The 24,174-nt window shown below is 54.0% G+C and overlaps 1 protein-coding gene across 1 annotated transcript in view; it reads right to left on the bottom strand.

Annotated features, from left to right (window-relative positions):
* The window catches only part of ASB2 (ankyrin repeat and SOCS box containing 2), a 43,124-nt gene extending 39,378 nt beyond the window's left edge, over positions 1 to 3,746 (bottom strand). Inside the window, exon 1 of the mRNA XM_065872270.1 lies at positions 3,635 to 3,746. The gene's annotated coding sequence lies outside the window, so the exon portion shown is untranslated. The remainder of the gene's footprint in view (positions 1 to 3,634) is intronic.
* Between the last annotated feature and the right edge of the window lie 20,428 nt (positions 3,747 to 24,174).

Raw genomic sequence — 24,174 nt, 5'->3', positions numbered from 1 at the left:
ATCCAGGGCCTGGCAGCTAATGGGATTGGAGCCTTTTGTCCAGACTCTAAAGCTCAAAAGCCCCTCCCAGCTCTGCTAATCCCAGAAACTTTGATGCTGGTTACACACTCCTGGCTTCTCTCGGGAGTTAGGACTTTAGGTTTCTGAAGCTGGGCCAGGGTTGCTGGAGGTTACCAAGGGGATCTTATCACAGCTGACCCCATAGCCCAGGAGGGAAAGCTGAGCCCCAGGGACGGGGCATGACAGGCCCAAATGACCCAGGTAGGGGGTGACGGCCAGGGATTTGAACCTGTCCAAAGCTGCTTCCGCTCCCACGCCACCACACCGCCAGACCCTCTGTGCCCACTGTATGTTTGGGAGACCAAAACTCCATCTGAAATGGGCTGAGCGCCCCTTGCTAACCTGAATCAGGGCGGATCACTCACAAGTGGTCTAGGACCCTGATGACAAGTTTTAGAAGATTATTTACTTATTGTTGTACATTGAGGAAGCTACCACAAAACAGAGGGTGAGAGGGAGAGAGGGAAGAAGAAAGAACAAGAGGAAAAAACCTCTTTCCTGTTTTTGGTGGAAAATATTCCATTTTCCGAGGAGAAGCATAAATTCCACACAGGCCCAAAGGCCCACAATCTGAGGTGGTGCCATGAGCACCAGCTAAGAAAAGCATCAGTGAATGCCAAGTGTTTTTTTTTGTTGTTGTTGTTTTTTTGGGTTCGCGGGCCTCTCACAGCTGTGGCCTCTCCCATTGCGGAGCACAGGCTCTGGATGCGCAGGCTCAGCGGCCATGGCTCACGGGCCCAGCCGCTCCGCGGCATGTGGGATCTTCCCGGACCGGGGCACGAACCCGTGTCCCCTGCATCGGCAGGCGGGCTCTCAACCACTGCGCCACCAGGGAAGCCCGTGAATGCCAAGTTTTATCTCTTTGGGCCCCATGCTGTTGAGTCCCCGGGCTCGTGGGTTACCTTCAGCTCAGCCTCCCAAGTGGAGGACACGTCTCTCACCCCCTGGCCCTGCAGTGGCTGGAGGTGAGCCCTAGCTATGCTGACCCTGGCACAGCTAGGCGCCTTCCCAAGGTCCCCCTTGTCCAGCTCCCTGTCTTTTCCTGTTGCAGTCAGCCTGGCTCGCTTGGCACATACAGTCTGGACGCAGGACTCCAGGCCCCTGCCCCAGCCTCTGTCCAGGGCTCAGCGAATGCCTTGCTTTGCCATCTGTGCCAGCACCCCACACGGTGTGGGGCTGAGCCTCTGACAGCTGCTGCTCCGCCCCTCTGCAGCCCAAGTATGGCCTTGCCTAGCCCTTATCCTGGGTACCTGGAGCACAGGGACTCTCCCTCATCTTGGCCCCTGGGTGGCAGAAGGTTCTGGAAGCTCTAACTCCAGGCTTCAGAGGGGGAAGTCTCAGGCGGGGCAGGGGTGTCCTCCCAGAGCCCCCTCCTCACCCAGCCTAACCGCACGCAGGACTGACTGGAAATTGTTTTCTTCGAGATCACACCAAAATCAGCTAGGTTTGTTCTCCTTTCTGTTTGTTTTGTTTGCTTTTTGCTCTCCTGCCTTGATTTAAATATTTTTCTTCTCTCTCTCTACTTCTCCTCTCTTTTTCCACCCCTCTCTTCTGTGCGCTTTTCTTTAAAAACTTCAGGCAGGTTAGGAATCACCTGACTTTTACCTTACCACCATCTGCCCGAAACATTTCCCTCAACCGCAAAGCTCTTAATGACTTCATTGATACCCCCAGGCATTAATGAGTCCAGAAGAAAGTGCTAAGGATGAGAAGTAAAGATATAAACAAGTCCTGTGACAGCCGCCCACTCCGGGCCGCCTGACCCTCTACAGCTCAGCAGTGGAAGGACAGTGGGTGGGTCCGGAGGTATTTTTGTGCCTCCTTTGGGAAGACTCTCTTGGATCCAGCCTGTCCACAATATACAGCACCTTATGATCCTTCGAAGGTGCCAGGACGTGTCTGTTTACCTCAGTGCCACTCCCCTGGGAGGCTGCAGAGACCACGGCTTAGACTGTGGGCACTGGAGGCCCATCGGCCAAGAGGCCAGGATTTGAGTTCCAGCTCCAACTCCTCCTAGCTGTCTGGCTTTAGGCGAGACCCTAACCTCTCGGGACTTCAGGTTCCACATCCGGGAAATGGGAGTAACCATCACCTTTAACTTATACCCATGAGAAGAGTCATTGGGAACAACCACCGCAAGCCCTGGACTCAGTGCCTGGCTCACGGTAAATGCTCAGTGAACACTCACAGATACTGATTACTCTTATTAATTGTAAGGTCACCAGGGGTGGGTCATACTGGGTCCCCACCCCAAGGAGGAGGAAGAGGGCATCATGGGCTGGCCTGTTTGTGCAAGAATGGATGATGCAAACTAGAAGGGTGCCAGGTGGAGGCGGCTGCCAGCCCCTGGAGGAGGTTGTGTTGTAAACAGACCTGCCACCAGCTGTCGGGACCCGTCCAACTGTTCCAGAAGTGACTGGAGCATCTGCCCCTGGCTGCCTCACTGCGCTCTGCTCCAGGCTCCGACAGCAGAGATCAGGGCCTATGGCTGGTGGGCTGGCCCCTCAGGATCTGTCTGGGCCCCTGTGAACTCCCTCAGTCCCTATCTCACACATAAGCTCTTCCATCCTGGGCAGGGGGCTTGGCCTCTGCCCCGACTCAGGTCTTCATCACTTACCTAAGGGTCACTGCCTCCCTGCCTCTTCATTCTGGGCCATCCCCCTGGCTTCCTGGGGAGCTGCCTGAAGTCAGATTCCACCCACGGCTCCTCTGCTCAAAAATGATCAGAAAATGTTCCATCTTCCTGCCTCACCTGGTGGGACCTGCATCCCCCATCCCCACTCCCCCGCTTCCCCTCCCAGCATCACCCCCACTTCTCACCTCCTGACCCTTTGCTATAGCCACACTGCACTTCCCACCATCAGCCCAGACCCACCCCGGCTTGTCCGTCTTTGCGTGAGCCGCCCCTCCACCTGGAGGTCCCTCTCCCACACACCCTCCACCCACCTGAGGACATCCACCCATCCTTTCAAAGGCCATCACCTCCTTGAATATGTCCTCACGTTTACACACACACGCTTCTCATTCTTTACGTGGTGTCATAGTTTTTGTTTGCAGATCCTATTCCCGCTCCTAAACCCCACGTCATTGCAGGTACAGCCCTTGGCATCCAATGTTGCTATCACCTGCCCCCCCCCACAATACTGCACACACATAGATGCTCCATAAATGGCACATGAAACTGACATCCCCACGCATGAAAATATCTTTCATTCAACCTAAAAGCATTTCTGAAATTCATTTGTCTGACATAGACCTTGACCAAGGCCTACGGAACCAACAATAGCATCATTGATAACTCCTTTTGCATTTCCATTTTTAGAAGCACACAGCAGAGTGATATTCTGAGCCAGAAACCTCCAGAAGATCGGACAAGTACGTGCAAACAGCCGATTCTTGTCCCCCAAATCCAAAATGAAAATCACCAGCTTGCTTTATAACTCAAGAGAATAAGAGAAAGAGGTTGACGCAAGAACATACTTGGACTTTAAGAGGTTACAGATAGGCACCGCAGCGGTAAGCCCCAGCCAGACAAGCAATCTTGCTGTATAAGAAAGTTGAAAGCATGCATTACCTGTTAGGCTCTGAAACAAGGGTACAATTCAGGGGTAATAAAAAAGATTTTTCTTGAGAGTGCCTTAATTCAGAACATGCTCCCTGAGTTTGCCTTCTGCCCTGGCCCTGGGCTCCTGGCTGCTGTGCCAGGCAGTTCTGAAACACTCTCCTTTGAAGCAGGGAGTTTATTTTGGGCCCACCGCATGACCAATGATGGCAAGCCAAGCTATAAGTTGTTATGAATCTCAGATTTCCTGTTTAAAGATTGCACTGGGGAAGCCGCGATCCTGGTTCCTCCAGGGCGCATCAATTACGGACTTCACTTCGGAGAGCATCTCGGAGCTTTGGCCCTCCCGTGATGTCATCACTTGTGATCCCTGACATGGAGGCCATATATGGATATGTTTCTGGAACTCCCCAGGAGGGAGCGAGAGAGGAGAGAGATGCAGAGGGTAAGAGACACGGAGCTGGGAGATAAAGACACAAGAGCAAGGAAGGAAGTGTAGGAGCGATGAGAAGGGAAGAGAATGGGGAGAAAAGAAGAAAAGTGGGAACAGAGGATGGAGAGAAGAGAAGTGAAAGGAAGGAGAGGAGACAGGGAGGCTGGGAAAGAGGAGAGGAAGGAGGGAGATGGAGAGCAGGCAGGAAGGCAGGGAGGAGGATGGGCTGAATGAGAGGGAAGGGAAGATGAGAGCGTTCAGTGGAAGGGCCTTTGCAGAAATCACTGCGTGCATAGCAGGTGGCACAGCCCGATATTTGGAGGTACCAGGATCTAGCTGCTGGAGGCCATGGGGTGGGGCTGGAGCTACAAAGGGCAAATAAGCATGTGAGCAAGCCTTGAGCGGAGGCACACAGCAGAAGGGAGCCCTTCCTCCAGGGCCAGGGAAGAATACCCCGTTTCTGGAATCGACGGAGTGCCACAAAATGTCAGCCTCGGGTGTTAAAGAACAACACACATAGAGGCAGACGCACTGGGCACACGGGATGCCAGGCACCCATATGCCTGCATCTGTGTTCAGATCTCAGGTGTCAGAGTCAGGGGGCTGGAAGTGTCACTTGGTCTATTCCTCTAAGTGGAAAATAATTTCAATTTCAAAGACCCCTTCCCCCTTTCCGGATATTGGATTTATGACCCCCCTGGCGTGGCTCACTTTGCGTAGTTCATCTGGAAATAAATCTCAGTGAGTTCAGGGTGCCCTGTAGTCGGGTCAGTGTTCTGGAGGGCTGACCCGGGGCTGAGGACGGGGGGACATGATTAGTCTCCGGCTGTCTCCCATCTACTTACATCACTCCCGCTGGGACAGTCCCCCCAGACCGCTGTGGCTGGCGGGTCACACACAAGGACAGCTCACACTCAGCCCCTCCCAGACTGTGTGCCATGGTGGCGGGGTGCAAGAGAAGGTGGCGGCTGTCTAGGGCTCTTTAATGTCTGGGAATTTTTCTCAGTAGGAAGGAGTTCTAGTGGACTCCATGGAATGCATCCCTAGGGTTCTGCTGCTTCCTTGGCATCCCTGCCAGACACGGGGCAGAGATTCCTCTCCTGTTGATGTGTCACAGACCTCAGATTTGGCCTGGGAGGGCTGGGCCATGGGCAGACACAGGGCCCCTTCTCAGGTGACCCTCTGCCTTGCCTCTCCCTGCCAGTCCAGACAAACCGCTTATAGTCAAGAAACCTGGAGAAACTCAGTCTCCAAATCCTGTTGCCTGTGCCCGCACTCATCTTTTGAAAATTAAGAGCCCAAACGGTAGGTGAAGCATCACGGGGAACAGAAAGCGCCTTGGGGGTGGACAGCAGGGGGAGGGGACTGGCCAGATACACTTTGACTTGTATATGATAACGTCTTTTGGCTGTACTCACACAACCTTTCCAGCAAGTGCTACTGTCACCCCGTTTCACTGATGAGAAAACTGAGGCTCGGAGAGGCTGGGGAGTTTGTCCATAATCCCAGAATCTATAAGTGACGGTTTAGCAGTTTGAACCACATCTGCCAATGCAAAAGCCAGTGCTTTTAGTCAGTGCAGCTCTATCCCCCAGGTAATGGGAATCCAAACGTTGGGGCAGAACAAGGAGCCCTGCAAGGCTACGACTATAAATTGGTGAATACTTGCTGTTCCCCTGGTCCTTCACTCATCCCACTTGGGAGACTCGATGCTGCAGATAAAGGCCCACAGACCCTGAGATAAACACCGGTTGGCCTGTCTGTTGACATCACAGGTCACTCAACTCCAAAATGAACAGGTTGGGCTAACCTGGTGATTCCCCACCTTAGCTGTACGTTAGAATCCTATTAAACTTAGCCATGCCTGCCTCTACCCCAGAGATTCTGATTTCATTCATCCGAGGCAAGGCCTGAACAGCACCAATCTTTAAAAACTTTTCATTAAATAATAATATGCCCACAGAAAACACACCTATCATAAGTGTACAGGTCAATCAACTCCCAGACACCCCAGCATCTACGTCAAAGAGAGAATATTACCAGCACCCCAGAAGACCCCTTTTGCTCCCTGCACCCATCTCAGTACCACCACCCACCACCTCCTGCCAAGGGTGACCACTCTCCTAACAGCTAGTGGTTCAAGTTGTTTGAACTTCATATGAATGGAGTCACGCCTGTGTCTTCCTCCACTGAACTGTAGAGTGTGAAGTCCGTCTCTATTGTTTCATGTAGTTATGGATTGTTCTTCCCTGTTGCTGGGTAGCTTGCCATGCTATGAATGTATCACAGTTAATTCACTCTACTGCTGATGGACCTTTGGGTGGTACCTAGTTTTCGGCTATCATGAACGGCATAGCTGTGAACTTTCTAGACTATCTTTTGGTGAATATCCATACCCTTTTCCGTCGGGTCAACACCTAAAACAGGATCGCTGGATCAGAAAATCAGCATAGGCTCAGTTTCAGGAACACCACCGGTTTTCCAAAGTCGTTGTACCAACTTACCGTCCCATCTGCCGTGTGTGAGAATTCCAGTTCCTCCACAGCCTCACCAGCACTTGACAGTTTCCACCTTTTCTCACATTATCCATTCTGACGGGCAATAGTGGTAGCTCACTGCAGTTTTAATTTATGTGTCCCTGATAACAAATCACACAAGCGTCTGAGAAGTCCTGGCCCCAGTGATCTTTGGAGCCTTTGTGCAAGGCCCCAGAGGTGGTCCTGTGGAACAGTCCTCCAGGGAATGTTTTTATGGGGACAGAAAGGGCTAAATGGGGCAGAGATGCAGAGGCAGAAACCAAACAACTGGTCAACCGGCAGGGCAGCAGAAAGAAGGCTGGGCCGCCAAGAGAAAGCCCCCAGGGCTCACGCATGGCGCCAGGAGGGTTCTACTCTCCCGATCCTACATGGAGCCTCCCCTCCCTCCCTCTCTATCTCCTTACCCTGCTTCATTTTTCTCCATAGCGCTTATCACCCCCCCTTAACTATTATATATTTATTTGTCACTTGTTTATTGCCTGTCTGTGCCATCTGGAATAGTCTTTCTGTTCACTGCTGAGTATCAGTACCTACAACAGTTCCTGGCACATAGTAGGTGCTCATTAAATGGCTGTTGCTATATATGCTTACATGCAAGCCACACAGCTCCTGGATCTAAACTGGGAAGGGCTGTGGCACGTCCACCAGACTCTTCCTGGTTCTTGGCGGTACATATTCTCACACATAGACACACATAGACACACAGACACACAGACAGACAGACAGACAGACACACACACACACACACCAGACCTCTCCCTTTCAGGCTTCCCTCCATGTTTATTTTAATCTGAATTCAATGAGTAAAGTTTTGGGGAGGGAGGCAGTTCATAGAGCCCCAAACCTAGTAGGCACCAGAGAGGGAGCCAAGCCCAGCATGTTTTCCATATGACAGCGATACCTCTTTCAGGAAGGAGAGAAAGAGAGAGAGGGGAGAGGAAGAGCCAGAGAAGGAGAAAAACGGAGTGGGAGCTGGGATGTGGTTCAGTGCTGAGTCCTGGGACAGTTCTGACCCAGTGATGGAACATCATCTGCTAAAATAAGCACCCCTGCAGCCTTGGCGTCCTGGCCCCCAGCTCTGGCTGCCTCTTAATATCAGTTTATTTTGGTTTCAAGAGATGAAGAGGGACAGGAAAGAGTCAGATCCACACCCTGGGCAGAGTTCTGGGAGGGAGAGCACAGAGGGCAGCCTGCAGGGGTGGGGAGGGCAGACGAAGGCCCCAAGTCCTGGGAGGGAGGGAGGTGCATCGTGGAAAGGAAGGAGGGGGCGAGGAGAAGGCAGAGAGAAGTCCCCCACCCCTCTTCCTTTCTTTACAATGAACGCTGTGCCCTCTGGGGTGCGGCCAACTGATGGTATATTTCCTCTGGAGCAGTCTGGACCCCCAGCAACATCCCAGCTCTGGGGGCCAAGGGGAACTCCTGGGAGAGAAGACAGTCTGCCCATTCATAGAAAGCAGAGGGAGGGTGTAACCCCGCCCCTCAGATGGGAGAGAAGGGCAGGTCAGCCTCACACCCCATCAACACCCTAGATGTGCAGGTGACACCCCAAGGATGAGGGAGCCCCTGGAGACTGGCGAAGGGGCAGCCTGGCCCCGGCCCTGCTCCCTCCAGCAGCCCCCATGCATGTCAAGGGAGGAACGATGGCGTCTTGTAAGGGTTTGCATCACAGTTAGCGGATTTGAGGCACAGATCCATTGTGCGACACGAGCTCTTTGCAGCCGGCTGGGGCCTTCCTGAGCCATGACCATCCACGACTGACCCTTCAGACGACAGCGGCCAGGACAGAGCAGCAGGACAGAAAGAAATGGCAGAGCCACGGCCTCAGCCAGCCTCACGGTTCCCTGCTCTACACCTCATCCCCCGTCACGCAGATCACCAGCCATCCTCGGCTGGCAGCGCCGCGATATCCCTGCCCAGAGACGCAGAGTAAGGCCGTCTACCCCGCCTCCTGGGCTTCAGCCCTCGGATGCGGAGCATCTGCAGCGGGAGCACTGCAGCCCCAGCACCAGCTGTCTGTAGGCTCTTTCTCCGAGGAGTGTCTTGCCCTTGGAGGAGGTCCCAGTAGGGGGTGGTCCTGGGCCTGGTGGGGACACGCGCGGTCAGCCCTGCGCAGACGACGTCTTCCTTTTGCGGAGACACCACCCACATGCAATCCCAGTTAGCACCGCCCTGTCCTGTTCCCAGCACGGGCATTGGTGCCGGCCAATCCCAGCCCAAGCCTCGCTTGCTGTGGGACCTGGCTACAGCCCTGCACCCCTCTGAATCTCAGTTTCATCGTCTGAGAATAGGAGACTGATGTGTCTTCTCTCCCATGGCTGTTAAGGGGTTAAATGAGGTCCCAGGGCTCAAACAGCCCACCCCGGGCCCAGCACTCAGGAGACGCTCATCCATGGTACTTCTTCCTTCCCGCCTGCCACCTGCAGCGGGAAGGTGTGTGCAGGAGGGGAGGGCATCTCCCATGGGTCAGGCAGGCTCAGGTGACCAGCGAGTGGGCCTTGGACTGAGCCATCCTGGAGGCTGCTGACCCTGTGGGCCAACCTGAGTCACCATGCCCAAGTCACCGTTGGGAACTCGAGTTAGCTCTGTTAGCTGCTGGGAACAGATTATCCACGAACATAAACGTTTCAAGCAGGTCTGGGAACTCTCTATTGCCCTTCGGCAAGAGGGAAAGGCATCTCATCTCCCAACCAAGACTAGCATGGAGCAGGCCCTCCCTCCTGCCCGGGGATGAGCCAGGCTGTGTCAGACGCTGCATTTCCTGCTGGATCCAGCAGCTCCTTGCTGGCCCAGCGCCATCCCTCCATAACTGCAGTGGAGGAGTGAGGGCAGGAGCCTTTCGTCTTCAGCCCTGGCCAGCCACTCTGGAGGCAGAGCTTGCGGGGAGAAAAGTGACAGCTCCAGAAATGCAGCTCTCACCCGTCTGGCATCTCTGCAGGGCAGCCAGCTGAAAGGCGGCTGACTGCTTCACCTTGGCCTTACTCCTCGGGGAATCCAAAGTGGCCACGTGACACTGCAGAGACGTCAGCCAGATCTGGCACTCCTGGGCTTGCTGCAACAAGGAGGGCCTGTATTCTGGGTGGGAGGCAGGGCTGAGGAAGAGGCAGGCAGTGGACCAGGCGCCCTGACATCCTGGGGGTGGGAAGGGATGCAGATGCCCCCGTTTAGCAGCCCCTGCTGGGGTCCAGGCACCTGCATGGCCATCCCGGGAGGGAGGTGTTATCATCCTGATGGAGGAACCAAGGCCCTCCTGGGACTCACCTGCACTTGGTGATGGTGACACCTCTGCCCACATAGCCTCGGTCCCAGAGAACTGAAAGATCAGAAGATGAAGAAATGTCAGAACCAGAAGGTCCTGGGTCCTGCTCCATTGTCCTTTTTCTGAGAAAAGGGAATTTGAGGCTGGAGGGTGAGAGGGGCTCACCAAGGCAGAAGCCACAGTTTCCAGAAATCCATTCTGCTTTCCGCAGCTCCCTCCCAAGCTTACGGTGTGATCATAGTGGTTGATAATCACATCATGCCCTGGACCCTAAAACCCCAGTTGCTGGGCAAATTGGCGGGAATCCCACCACGTCAGAGGGGTATGGGCCCAGAAAGTAGGCCAGACATCCTCATGGGCACATTTACGATGCCTGTTACCCCCTGGACACTCCCAGAGATGCTTCGAGGCAGGGAGGTTGTGGTTTGCAATAGACCACAAGCCCCAGTGACCAGCTGGAGGCTTAAGCACAGGCAATTTGGGTGTCAATGTCATTGTGCTTCCTTGTTCCCACTCCAGGGGGTCAGGCAGGGGCCACTCCCAGCACAGAATTGCTTGTAAGTTGACTGCCCCAGATCTCCCTTGCAGAGCCAAGTGGCTAAGAACCAAGACTCGAGTCATCTACCGGCTCCACTACTTGCTAGCTGTGTGACCTTGGACAACTTACTTAACCTCTCTGAGCTTTGGCTTTCTGATCTATAAAGTGGGGAAAAAATGATAGTACCTATGCCTCATAGGAAGGTTGCAAGGATTAAATTTTATATATAGTAGTCGCCCCCACCTTACCCTCGGTTTCACTTTCCATGGTTTCAGTTACCCTCGGTCAACCGCAGTCTGAAAATATTAAATGGAAAATTCCAGAAATAAACAATTCATACGTTTTAAATTGCAAGCGGTTCTGAGTAGCATGACAAAATCTCACACCATCCTGCTCCATCCTGCCTGGGACATGAATCATCCATTTGTCCAGCGTATCCCGGCATTAGTCACTTAGTGGCCCTCTCAGTTATCAGATCGACCGTTGCGGTACCACGGTGTTTGTGCTCAAGTAACCATTTCACTTAATAATGGGTCTAAAGCGCAAGAGCACTGATGCTGACAATTCGGATGTGCCAAAGGGAAGCCGTGAAGTGCTTCTTTTAAGTGAAAAGGTGGGAGCTCACAAATTAATAAGAAAAGGAAAAAATCGTATGCTCAGGTTGATAAGATCTAGGGTGAGAATAAATCTTCTATCTGTGAAATTGTGAAGAAGGAAAGAAATTTGTGCCAGTTTTGCTGTTGAACTTTAAACTGCAAAAGTTACAGTTAAGATGGAAAAGGCATTGAACTTGTACAATAGGTATTTTGAGAGAGAAAGAGAGAGGGATCACACTCATATCTTTTATAATTGTTCAGTTTTATTGTTATTTATTGTTGGTAATCTCTTACTGTTCCTAATTTATAAATTAAACTTTATCATAGGTATGTATGTATAGGAAAAAACAGTATATATAAGGTTTGGTGCTATCCATCATTTCAGGCATCCACTGAGGACCTTGGAACGTATCGTCCATGGATAAGGGAGAACTACTGTGTATATACATTCTTTAGAATAAAAACTTACGTCAATAAATGTTAGGTGTTGTTATTAGTTTAAACTTCCTGATAGAGACAGAGGGGATGGTGGTTGGTTGAAAACAGTGGTTCTTAGCTGGGGACAGTTTCCCCCCAGGGGACATTTGACAATTCCTGGAAACGTTTTTGGTAGCCACAATAGAGGGAGGTGGGTTTCCTACTAGATGCTACTGCATCTAGTGGGTAGAGGTCAGGGACGCTGCTAAACATCCTACAGTTCACAGGACAGTTTCCCCAACATAGAATTAATGGTCAAAATGTGCACGGTGAGGTGGTGCAGTGAGAAGAGGGCGTGCGAAGGGAGGAAGAGGTCTTCTAGGAGGGAGAGAGGCTCCCCAAGGATGGCTTTGGATTTCAGGAAGAGCTGCCGTCAGGACGGCCAGGTGTTTGGATTTCAAATACCTTGTGATTAGTATTGGGATGGCTCACTGAAAGGGGCTCATAAACAGCCCTGAAGGTCACCAGCAGAGGGAAATGCAGCCATAGTTCAAGCAAAGCAGAACCAAGAGCTTCAGGGATCACCATAAAGCTTGGGGTTCTCCATTAAGCAGGAAAGGGGGGGACTCAGCCCTGCTAGTGCCGGGCGTCCCCGCTGGTAGCTGGTGCATTCAGACAGACAGACACACAGAACAGACACAGGCGCACACACACACACACACACACGTGCTGTTGATGCTTAGATCACACACACACTACACACACAACTTACCTTCTTTCAGTGAAGAAAAGAGGTGAATTTAATCTACAAGTTGGCAGGGCAGTTAGCAAATGAACTAGTCTTATAAATATATTAAGTAACTGTTGATGTCTCTTGTTTCCTAAAAATATAGATCTGGGGCTTCCCTGGTGGCGCAGTGGATGAGAGTCCGCCTGCCGACGCAGGGGACACGGGTTCGTGCCCCGGTCCGGGAAGATCCCACATGCCACGGAGCGGCTGGGCCCGTGAGCCATGGCCCCTGAGTCTGTGCATCCGGAGCCTGTGCTACGCAACGGGAGAGGCCACAACAGTGAGAGACCCGCGTACCGCAAAAATAATATATATAGATATAGATATAGATATAGATCTGTCTCTCTTTCTTGGTGCATGTGTGTGGTGAGAGGCACCTGGCACCTTGGGAAGAGCTCAGGCCTGGCCTCTAGGGTGCTGGTCTTGGCCCTTCTGGAAAGTTCTGTGTGACCCTATGCAAGTCTTCCCCCTCTCTGGAGCCCTGAGAAAAGAAGGAAAGCACGGCCCTGAGAGCTGTTAAGAACATCGGCTCCTCCAGACTCTGAGCGCCTCTGAAACCAGAGTGAGCAGCTGTAAGTTGGGGTACCCACATCTCTTTGCTCTCTGAGAATAAAAATTCTAATTGTAAGTCAGCTGAATTCAAATGAAGCCTATGTAATTATTTCAAAATCAGAAATTAAAAATGGGACAACGATGGCTTTGGACAAGTCCCTGAATCCTGGGATTCAACCTCCCATTACACATAACTGCAAAGTAACTAGCTGTTGGGCAGAATTCAGTCAATACATGTGTTTGCACAGGTCACTCTCTCCCACACCCAAGCACACACGGGCTTGTACACGCCCCAGTGAGGCTGACCCTCCAGGAGGCCCTGGGGTGAGCGGACACTGGAATGCGGTGGCCGAGAGCTTGAAAAGCATGGGCACTTGTGGTCAGCCTCACGCTGTCCTGAGGGGCGGATGTGGCAGTCACCATTTCACAGATAAGGAGATGGAGGCTTTAAGATACATTTCCAAGTTCACTCGGTCAATACAGGGGCTGGATTTAAAATTCTCTCTCTCTCTCTCTGTTCTTTCCCTTCCTCTCTTCCCAATTTTCCTGGTGCCACTGAAGCCAGCCAGCGTCGCCTCCAAACTGCACTGTCATCGCCCCTGGCCTGGCCGCCGAGAAGCGTGTGACCTGGGTGCACACCGGTGCTGCCAGCAGTCAGGGCTGTGCTGTGGGGGATGACTGCCAGCCCCTGGGCTCCTCTTCTTGTTGATGCAGGGCCTATGGGTGGCCCCAGATGGCCAGCTGGCCCCTCAGTCTTATCCTTCTCTCCAGACCTCTAGGTCTCTATTTAGCCTGACCAAATGGGATCAGGTGTCTGCTGTGCCACATGTCCTGGGATAAGGACCATTGGGGCCTGAAGATAATCTCCAGGCTGCGGTGCCCAGTGGCCTGGTTTCTGACCCACACAGTCTGGTGCCCGTCGGGGTGAGGGCTGCTGCATCCCCAGGGGGCACGTGGATGCTGAGAGAATCAACACAGGCTGCGTCTGACACGTGCTGCCCAGGCGGTCTTGGTGGGATCTCCGAGGCCTCTGCGGTCATCCCCCCAGAGATCATCCCCGCCTTCTGCAGCCTCATTCCCTCAGCGCCCCCAACCTTGCTCCGTCCGTCTGCACGTGGCTGCACTGGACCCTCTTGGCTCGGCAATGCCCTTTCCCTCCACGCTTTGGGCAGGTTCTGCACAGAGGCTGGTGCAGGATTAGAGTAGATGCGGCTTGGGTGGTCTGCTGACTGTCCCCTCTCCCTCTGCTGGACGGCTTACTCAGCCTTCTCGGGGCCCCAGGTTCTCCCCTGTAAGTCAGGAGCCATAACTAGCACCTCCCTCACGGGGCCGATACAGGGTTTCAGTGAGAAGGTCTAGGGCAGTGGCTGCTTGAGGCTCAATAACTGTAAGTACCACTATTTTGATCCTCGAGGCACAAATGAAATGCCACGAGCCCTACTAAGAGCCAGAAGCAGTGTCGGCTGCTGGGCTGTCGAAACCCTACATCCCGGCCCCAGGGAGGCACAGCCTGTGGGGCAGGGAGCAGGGGCCGGGAAGAGGGGGAGGGGGAGGAAAGGGGGAGGGGGAGGGGTTAGTGCGTGGGGCAGGGGGTGTGGGGCCGGGAGACCTTCCAACAAAGGAGGGACAGGCCGCCCTGGGTCTCAACAGGTGAAGGTTGTCTCGGTGCACAGGTGGGTGCGGGGCATCGCAGGCAGAGAGCACAGCATAAGCCAGGGTCCGTGGCCTTGGAGCCCGCGGCCAGCTGGGCAACCATAGGAGGTGGGCCTGGCCAGAGTGCAGCGTGTGGGGAAGGGCAGCTGTGGGCTGGAGGAGTCGGCAGACGCTGGACCAGGAGAGCTCTGCGGGCCATACTGAGGGCCTGGCCTGTGGGGGAGATGATGGAGAGGTGCTCTGGTTTCCTTTGGGGCTACCAAAGACAGCCCTTTACTCCTCTCGCGGATCAGTCCAAGGTCAGCGTTCCAGGTGGGTGGGTAGCTGGCTTCTCAGTTGGTGACCCGAATTCTCACATTGCACTGACATCCCTTAAGTCCTGGCATCATCTGTATGTTTGAGGCAGGGTTGCCTCCGGCTCCAGAATTCTGGAGGCTGGGAAGACCGAGATCAATGTGCTGACAGACCCTGGCTCACATGGCAAAGAGCAGCCTGGGGAGGGTCCTTTCATTTCTACAGCCTGGTGCAAGGTACACGGGTGGGGGGAGGGATGGAGGGAGGGAGGGAGGGAGAGAGACAGAGAGAGAGAGGGTCTTTTCTGGGAGATACTCGGATATAAGTTTGGGGTGGATGTGACTCCCACCTCATTCTGGGCCTTCAGAGGAAGGGGTGAAGCTCCGCACAACAGAGAGAGAAGATTGCGGCCCCAGGAAGGAGGCAGCGGGGGAGGGCGATGTGGAGGACCAGCCCTGCACCCAGGGGCAGTGGTGGAGGGGGGAGGAGTAGCACCCTCCCACCTGACTGAATTTCCCAGGAAGGTCAGTCAGGCCTCTGAAGGGTGGGTGCTGTAGACAGTGAGCCTACAGGGAGAGGGGTCCAGTCTGGGTGGAGCAGGGGCCTTGCGGGGCAGGAGAACAGAAGCCCTGGAACTGGTAGAAGTCTTGGGAGAGGTTTTGGACTCAAAGGGCCAGAGACCCTAATGAGCTTGGAGCCAGTTGGAGCCACGCTTTGAGGGGTGAAAGGCCCCTGCGGACATCTGGCCACATCTGCTTGGCCTGCACTCGGAGCCTCTTCCTGGAGGACTGGGGGCTTATGTGTAGCATCTGTGACTCTGCGCCATCCCCGCCCAGCCTTCTGGGAAAGTCCTCTGTAAGTCTCGTCAAGGGGACAGAGCCTAAGGGGGATTAAGAAGCCCTGGTTTCCTTCTCCACATGGTGCTGGCTGCCCCATTGCTGTCAGATCCCTGCTCTGCCCTTCTGTGCCCGGCAGGCTGACCAGAGCATCACCAAGGTCCCTGCCCTCTGGCTTTTGACTGGGTCCAGCCAATGGGAAGCCAGGTGGGCGGGACAAGAGAGACGTCGGGGGTGTTCATTGCTCCAGCTCCCCCTCTGCTTTGGGCCTAGGTTCCCAGGGACTCCATCCTCCATGGCTGCAGCTCTTCAGGCGGCTTCTCACCAGGCTCCAGAGCATCATTTCCTCCCTGGGATGGTAACAGCTTCCCATGGCTCCTGGACTCCGGGTGCCTCAGTCTGCCTTAATGCCCTTGACCCTGCCCACCCCTCTGTCCCCTCATCAACTTCATCAACTCTTCATTTAACCTTTTGCATGTGCCTGCTGTGTCTTGTATTAGATAAAATATAAGATATCCAGTTAAACTTGACTTTCAGACACATAATAAATCGTCCTTCAGTCTAAGTACGTCCCCAAAATTGTGTGGGATATACTCATGCTAAACAATTCCTTGCTGTTTATCTGAAATTCAAATTTGACTGGGTGTCCTGTATTTTTCTTTCTAAACCTGGCGATCCCACCTGCAGCGTCCCTGACTGATACACTAACACATCCCTCAGGTCATGGGCGTTTCCAGCCACCCCTGACTAGAGGAATAGGTGGGTTTCAAGCTCTTATACTCTGCCCTGCTGAGACGGAGCTACATACAGGCTGCTTCTTTCTCCTACTGGGGCAGTGGGAGGCTTCCCTGGGGGCAGGAACATAGTGTAAAGATGAGGAGACTGGCCCAGACATCTCCGCAGTTGCGTGGCATCATCCCCTAAAATGCCGCCAGGGCCACGGGCAGAAACGGCCCCAGCCCCTGTTCCCATAAGCAGGTCCTGGCCATCAGCAGAGACGTGGCCGAATTCTCAGCCTCAGCTTTGAGCTCACAGCAGAACCCCGAGGGGGGTGGCATCCAGGACAAGGACGTTTGGAGAGAGAGGGCAGGGTGTCAGATGGACTTGGAGTCTTAGACTCGCTCCTCTGCCACCAGGGGGAAAAGACGCGCTGCCTTTTCAGGGCTCCTGTGATTACATCAGACCCACCTGGCGATCTCCCACTTCTCAGTCCACTGATGCAGAACCTTAATTACACCTGCACAGGTGATGTAATCACGAGTGTGATGACTCGTCGTATTCACAGTCCCGGGGCCTGGGGAACCCTGGAGCCAGGTGAGAACTTGGTTCACCTCTGTCCCCTTCCTCCTGGCCTTCCGAACTCCACACCGCCCTGGTCCTCCTTCCTCACTGCGGCTCCTGCTTGGTCTCCTTCGCCCCGTTCACCCACCAGCACCAGCATTTTTAGGAACACCGGGATGCCCAGAGCATCTAGGGAGCTGGCAGAAGCCACCCCAGCTGGGGATTCAGCCCCCACTCGCGGAAGCTCGTGGCCTGGGTTTTGGGGGCCTTGCCTCCAAGCTCAGTGGTGGAGTGACGTCCCAGGGTCGGGTAATACCCCAAGAGAGTTTGGGAAGTGCTGAGACTCCACGGTGAGGGGTCCACGGTGAGGGGGGCAGCGCTGGCAGCTGGGGGTGCATGTGGGGTGGGTGACCCAGACAGAACTGGCTCTTTTTCCAGCTTGGCTACAGAGCTTCAAGAGAGGGTCTGGCCTTAACCAGAAATGGCTGTGGACCTGAAAATGGCACAAATGCTGGACTAACATCAGGCAGAGTGATAGCGATAATATCAGCTTTTTTGTGTCGGGGGGCACCTACTATGTTCCAGCTGCTAAGTGTATGTGTATATCAGCTAATTTAATCCCCACGGCTACGTATGAGGTAGGTACTATGTTAACCCCCATTTCCCAGAGAAAGAAACTGAGGCTCAGCAAGGTCAGGAGACTTGCCAAGACCGGACAGCTCATGACTAGAGGAGAGCTGCTGAGGGTTGTCACATCTGCTGTCACTGCCATGCCGAAATGTGACATAAATCTGTGCTCAATATTCACAACGTGGTTATAACGGCACAAGACTTTCTGCGGGGAAGCAGTTGAACTGGGACTTAACGGGGGACACGATGAGGAAACATATTTGGCTTCAGTGTAAGGAAGGGCAGATGTTCTGGCGGTCAGAGTGGCCCAGAGGTGGACACGGCTACTTTGGGAGGGAATGAGGTCCCTGTTGCTGGATATATGCAAGTGAAGAGGCTGTTTCCATTTTCTGGCGCCCTGGTAACAACAGATACTGTACTGAACACCCTACACATGTCATCTTTAGGTTCTCACTGCTCCATCACATAGGCGCTGCTGTCCCCGATTTACAGATGAGGAAACTGAAGCCCAATGAGATTAAGTGACTCAGTGATGGTTATGTAGGTGGTTGGTGGGGGAGCCGTGACTCAAACCCAAAGCTGTGTATCTCCAAAGCTGTGCTTGTACCCATACAACTATCGAACGCCTACTGTGTGTCTGGTACTATTCTTCTAGACGCTAAGACCCAGCAGGGACAATTTAGTCCCAGTCCTTACCCTGATGGAGATCAGATTCCAGTAGCGAGAGAGACAGCCCAGAGTAATGAGACCAAAATAGACCTCAACGAGAATGAGGCGAGACCAAAGGTAAGCAGGAGTCAGGGGGGTTCAAGATGGTCAGGGGAGGCCACTCTGAGTGGTGCATCTGAGCTGAGATCGGAAAGGAAAGAAGAAAAAGTATTATGAAGAACTGGGAGAACGGTGCTCTGGGCAGAGGCAACCACGGGTGCAAAGGCTCTGAGTGGGGCAGGAGAAGAACAATGTGGGAAGCATGGCCAAGCTGGGGGCCAGATCACTGGGCTGGTCATCCAGGGTTTAAGCTTCATTTGTAGTTATTAGAGGGTTTTTAAGCACTGGTGTGCTGCAGCCCACTCATGCCCACACATGAGAACCACCTGTTAAATCTTCAGGATTTTTGCTGTTGTTAAACTATTAGTAGCTTGAAATCAGCCATGGTGGGAGTATTTACACCATGGAAATGGGCAGCAGGTGGGTAAACATTTATCTGCCTCACACTGGTTCTAGACAGGGAAGTGGGGAGAGTGGATCTGTGCCTGAAGGAGCGCCCTCTGGCTGCAGGGGGGAGAATGGCCTGCAGGGGACAGAGAAGCAGGGATGCCCTGCAGGGAATGTCGTTGCAGGGATGCCCCGCAGGGAAGGCCATTGCCTTGGTCCATGTTGGAGAGATGGGCGTTTGGACCAGGATGGGCCAGTGGATGGATCTGAGTGATTTTGAAGGCAGAACCAGTGGGCCTTGCTGAGATGACCCCATTACTGAAGCTCAGAGCAGGGAGGTGACCTGCCCAACGCTACACGTCTGGAATATGGAAGAGGTATGATTGAGCCCAGGCCTACCAGGCCCCTAAACCCTTTCTGTTCCCTATACTTCAGTGTTTCCCTAAGTTGCCATGAAGATTCTTCCTGGGAAGCTTATGGTCTAGGATGAAGAGGAAATAATTAATGATGTTCCTGGCTGCCTGTGGTCAGAGCACCCCTTTCCCACACCTCTTCCCAGGAGGGTGGGTCCTCTGAGCTGCGGTTGGGGGTGGGGCGTGGAAGGAGCCAAGATGTCACCGTCATAGACACTGGGAGGCCCAGCTCCCACTGGTGGACACTGGGGCCGTGGCGTCTGTCCTCCCTCCCAGGAGGGCCCCAGGAGGGCTGCCCCAGAGATGGTCTTGGAGGGTCCTACGACCTGCTTGGGAGACTCCCAGCTCTGGGATGCGGGACCTCCCCTGGGGCAGGGCAAGGACCAGGGCTGGAACCAGTCTAGGACCTCAGAGGAGGAGCTGCCACAGCACAGCTTCCCGGGGGCTGGGGCTGCTCTGGTTTTTGCTGGGGTGGGAGGGAGGGGATAGGGATATATCTGAGAGTCTAGCTCAGTGGGAGCGGGGGATCTAAGCAGCGCCAGGTCTTAGCGAGATGCCGGTAGAATCACTAGGCCCCGCTTGTCTGCCTGCACCTGCCCCCCCCCCCCGCCCCCTCGCCCCCCACAGGCTTCACACACTCCCAGTCCCTTCCCTAAAGCCGCCTTTGGCACCAATCCCAGCAACGGCGCTCATCTGCTCCAGCCCCTCCCTGTGTCAAAACTCACTCTCAGACAAGGGTCCTGTACGGGGGGATCACTGTCGCTGTGACCTTCTGCAAGAAGCGAGAAGGGAGGAACAGAAAACAAAACTAATCAAATACCTACCAGGTGTCAGGCAGAGCTGCTTGCTTTCCTCAAAGAGTTAAAATTACAGAAAGGTTTCCCCTCATACTCAGCCCCTAAAATAAGGCTCTAAAAAGTTTACTCTTATCCTTCTAGACTTTCTTCTTTGTACACACACACACAGGCTATTTTTTTTAAAAACTGAGATAATGTTACGTGTTCTATGTGAATTATTTCATTTAATCCTAGGTTGTTATTATCTCTACTTTGCATTTCAGGAAACTGACGCTCAGAGAGGTTATGTACTTTTTCTAAGGTCACACAGCTGGTAGAACTGCCTGGCCCCACAGCCTCACTCTCTGCATCTTGGACATCACCTATGGGTGCAGAAGGCCAGCCTTGTTCCTGTTGGGGGGCATTTGGGGCTGCAGAGCAGGTGGGGCTGGAATTCTGGGCAGAGGCCTGATCCGGCCTTCCCTTCTGCTGTGCTGTGAGACTCAAGCCCTGGGGTCAAATTCCAGCCCCACTGAGTCCTTGTTAATGCTTTTTAAAAGGGGATTCTATTGCCATTTAATTGTGGCTCTGCCCTTGAAGCAGACTCCCAGCTGTCTGTAACAGACAGCTTGGCCTTGGATTTCGCTCTCCCAAAGCCCAGGGGATAGAGGCTGCACTGGGAGGTCTGCGACCTGGGCCACTCACCAGCTGTGGAACCTTGGCTGTTCCTGCCTCTCTCGCCTTGATGTCCTCTTTTCAAAGTTCCCTTCAGCCCCAAGGTAAGCCCATGACCCCACCCCTAGTCACTGCAGCTTGCTGGAGAGAGGAGGGGGAGGAAGAGGACGAACCAGAGCAGAGAGGAGGGCTCGGGGGCAGCTTAGTGGGTTTGGAAGGGAGTGGGAGTTTAAGAACAGGTTCTGGAATCCCTAGACCTGGGTCCAAGTCCCAGGGCAGGACCTATGCAGTTGTACAAGGCCCAGGCTCAGTTTGGAAAGGAGTGGGAGTTTAAGAACAGGTTCTGGAATCCCTAGACCTGGGTCCAAGTCCCAGGGCAGGACCTATGCAGTTGTACAAGGCCCAGGCTCAAAAGATTCCCGGGGCTTCCCTGGTGGTGCAGTGGTTGAGAGCCCCCGGTCCGGGAAGATCCCACATGCCACGGAGGGGCTGGGCCCGTGAGCCATGGCCGCTGAGCCTGCGCGTCCGGAGCCTGTGCTCCGCAACGGGAGAGGCCACAACAGTGAGAGGCCTGCGTACCGTAAAAAAGCACAAAAACAACAACAAAAAATAAAATAAAATAAAATCCTCACTGGGAAGCGAATGGTGCCACCATACCCACAGCAACCCCTGCCTGTGGCTGTACTGGGTCAAGTGGTTTAGGGCCCTACGTTCCTGGGAGATCAGGTGCTGTGGGGTTTGAGCCTGGGGAGAGATGAGAGTCTGGTGAGGCTGCTCCAGCACCTGCTTTCAGACGGGAGAGGGTCAGTCACGTGACCTTCATAAATGAAGGCCTGTTGCCTAGATGGAATCTCCCCAAGGGCCGCCTCCTTCACTCTATGTCTTGGCTTGTAGGACCCCCAAGGTGTTGTCCCAGCACCTCAACCTCCCAGATGTTTCCAGAGTCCCGACTTCCTGGATTCATAGCTCAGCAATTTCCCAACGGCGAGACCTGGAGCAAGTTACTCAACCTCTCTAGGCCTCAGTTTTCCCATCTGCGAAACACTAACAGGTTTGACCTTGTGGACCTGTCGTATTAAATCAACGCCCGCATGAAAAGTGCTTACAAGCATGCAGACAACGTCAGCCGCTGCAACGGCTGGCCTGCCTGCTTCCACTCTGCGCTGAGCCCGACAGCGGGCTCCGAAATGCCAGTCTGACCACGCCTCTCCCTCAGCCGCTCGTTGCCTTCAGGATGAAGACCAGACTCCTTGTTCCGGCTCCTCTGAGCCTCCATGTGGTGAGGCCCAGTTCAGGGGCCATTTCCCCTTTTAGAGTCCACAGCCTCAGGATTTGCTCAGGGAAACCTCCGGCCCCCAAGGCAGAGCCTATGATGTGACTGTCAGTCAAGCCAAGGGCCAGGCACATGACCCAGGCTCAGCCAGCTGGGCACCTTCTGTAAGGACTTTGATTATTATTTTTTTTTTAAATAAATTGATTTTTGGCTGCATTGGGTCTTCGTTGAGGTGCGCGGGCTTCTCATCGCGGTGGCTTCTCTTGTTTCGGAGCACGGGCTCTAGGTGTGCAGGCTTCAGTAGTTGTGGTGCACGGGGTTACTTGCTCCCTGGCATGTGGGATTTTCCTGGGCCAGGGTTCGAACTTGTGTCCCCTGCATTGGCAGGAGGATTCTTAACCACTGCACCACCAGGGAAGTCCCAGGACTCTGATTCTTAAGGATGGAGAAGCTTATGGAAAGGGGTTGGGAGGGTTCATTTGGGAGGTTATCCCCCTGAGTTCCTGCTGCCTGGATCTCCAGGGCTGCCCTGAGCGCCGGTCCTCTCTGAGCCTGGGTTTTTAGCCTTTCTCCCGATTCTGTGCAATCTCTCACAACCTTCCATTGACGCTCTCTTTGTCCAGAGTAGCCCTGTCAGTTTCTGTTGCAGGCATTCAGAGATCCTGGTGGATACACTCTGGCTCCAGACACATCCCAACTTTGACCTTCACCTTCTGCTTTTAAGTATCTGCCTGCATTTCTCAGTCCATGCATGCTACTTTGTGCCTCTGAACCTTTGTCCCTGCTGTTCCTTCTGCCGGGAATGTCTTTCCCACCTTATTCTCCTCATTCATTCTTACCCCAAGAACCACCTCAGACACTGTCAACTCTGGGGGGACTTCCTCCAATCCTCCTCTATACCACACCCCCGCCTCCAGGCTGGCTCTGACCCTCTGGGCAGCCCTAGGCCCTGGGCTCCTCTCCCTCAGCAGCAGCATTTCCTCGTCTGAACCCAAGACCAGATCCAGGCCCACCCACCTCCATTTCTCAGTTGGCCACAACAAATGTTTTTTGGGCTCCAGAACCATGGAGGGTCATACAGGCAGCTCCCCTGGGACCTGCTCAGGGATTCCTCAGCCAACTAGGACCAAATCCATTGCCTGCTGATGAGGGGTCATGAGGGGAATTGCTGAGGACTGCGAGATTGGGACTCGTCCCAGAATAACAATGAGCCTAACTCCTCCGGGTTGGCCATTGCTCCAGCCCTAGCCTTTGATCCAGAGCCTGTGCCAGCCTTTGTCATAGCCCCAGCCCCTGCCCCAGCTCAAGCCACAGAACTGACCTCACACCCCACCCTCGGCCCCAGCCCTGTCTCTGCCCCTGCATAGGCCCTTCCCCCCACCTCTGCCCTCACTGCAGACCCCCAGCATCCTTCCCAGTGAGACCCACCCAGGCTGCCCTCTGTAGAGGCCCTGCCTCTGATCGAATGGGGCTTTTGGTGGGGAAGGACTGGCCAGTTAATCGGGCGGTGAATAGAGCAGGTATATCAGAGGTAGGTGCCGCGCCCAACTCCCCTCAGTGGCACAAGACCTGCAGCTCCAACAGTAGGTGACAGAGCCGAGCCTTAGGCAGGGGCAGGGGCAGGACCAAGTTTAGGTCCTGAAGGTTCCTTCTGTTCCTCACCTCCTCTGCCCTGGGCCAGACTTTGTCCTGAGCCATGGACAGGGCTGAACCCTCCATGGTTGCTGAGTGCCCCAGCTGGGGAAGTGCCTGAGCTATAGCTACCCAAAATCAGGTAAAAGGAGGCAAAAGGGGGAGTCCCAGGACAAGCCAGTAGGATTGGGGAAGCTTGCAAGGTTGGGGTATCAGTAAAGACCACCACAGATGACCATCCTTGAAAGAAAGGCAAAAACAACCCAAGTCTCCCCTGAGGTCACCAACTCCTCTCCACCCCTTCTCCTTGGGAACTGAACCAGGGCAGCAGGGGTGGGGAGGGCCACAGGACCTCGGGGAATCAGGCCGTCCACTCCACCCACAGGTGGATCCTACAATGGACACATCATGAGGACAGAAGCCAGCACAGTGGTGTCACAGCTCAGCTGCGGCTTTGTGCTCCTGGAGCCGTCGAGTGAGTCAGCTGGGCCCCTTCCTCCTTCCCGTGCTCATGTACCTGTGTCCGATGCTCAGGGCTGGACAGGTTGACTGTGTAGCCCCACCTCTTCTCTCCCTGCTCATCCCACGTGCTGGGGCAGGCCCAGCAGATGGCCAATGAAAAGCACGCTTAGGGAGACTGTCTTCTTTTGGCCATAACTAGCAACCAGTCTTAGGTGAGCGGCCCAGGAACTCTTTGCAAGGCTGTGATGAAACCACCTGTCAACTAGGCCACCTTCCCAGCTTGACAGTGAGCTCATTCAAAGGGTCTAGCTCTATAGAAGCTCAGAGTATATGATGTTAGTTAAATGCATAAA

This window comes from Phocoena phocoena, chromosome 2 (assembly GCF_963924675.1).
Source record: "Phocoena phocoena chromosome 2, mPhoPho1.1, whole genome shotgun sequence".
NCBI classification, from domain to species: Eukaryota; Metazoa; Chordata; class Mammalia; order Artiodactyla; family Phocoenidae; genus Phocoena; species Phocoena phocoena.
This window is presented reverse-complemented; position numbering and strand designations above follow the sequence as displayed.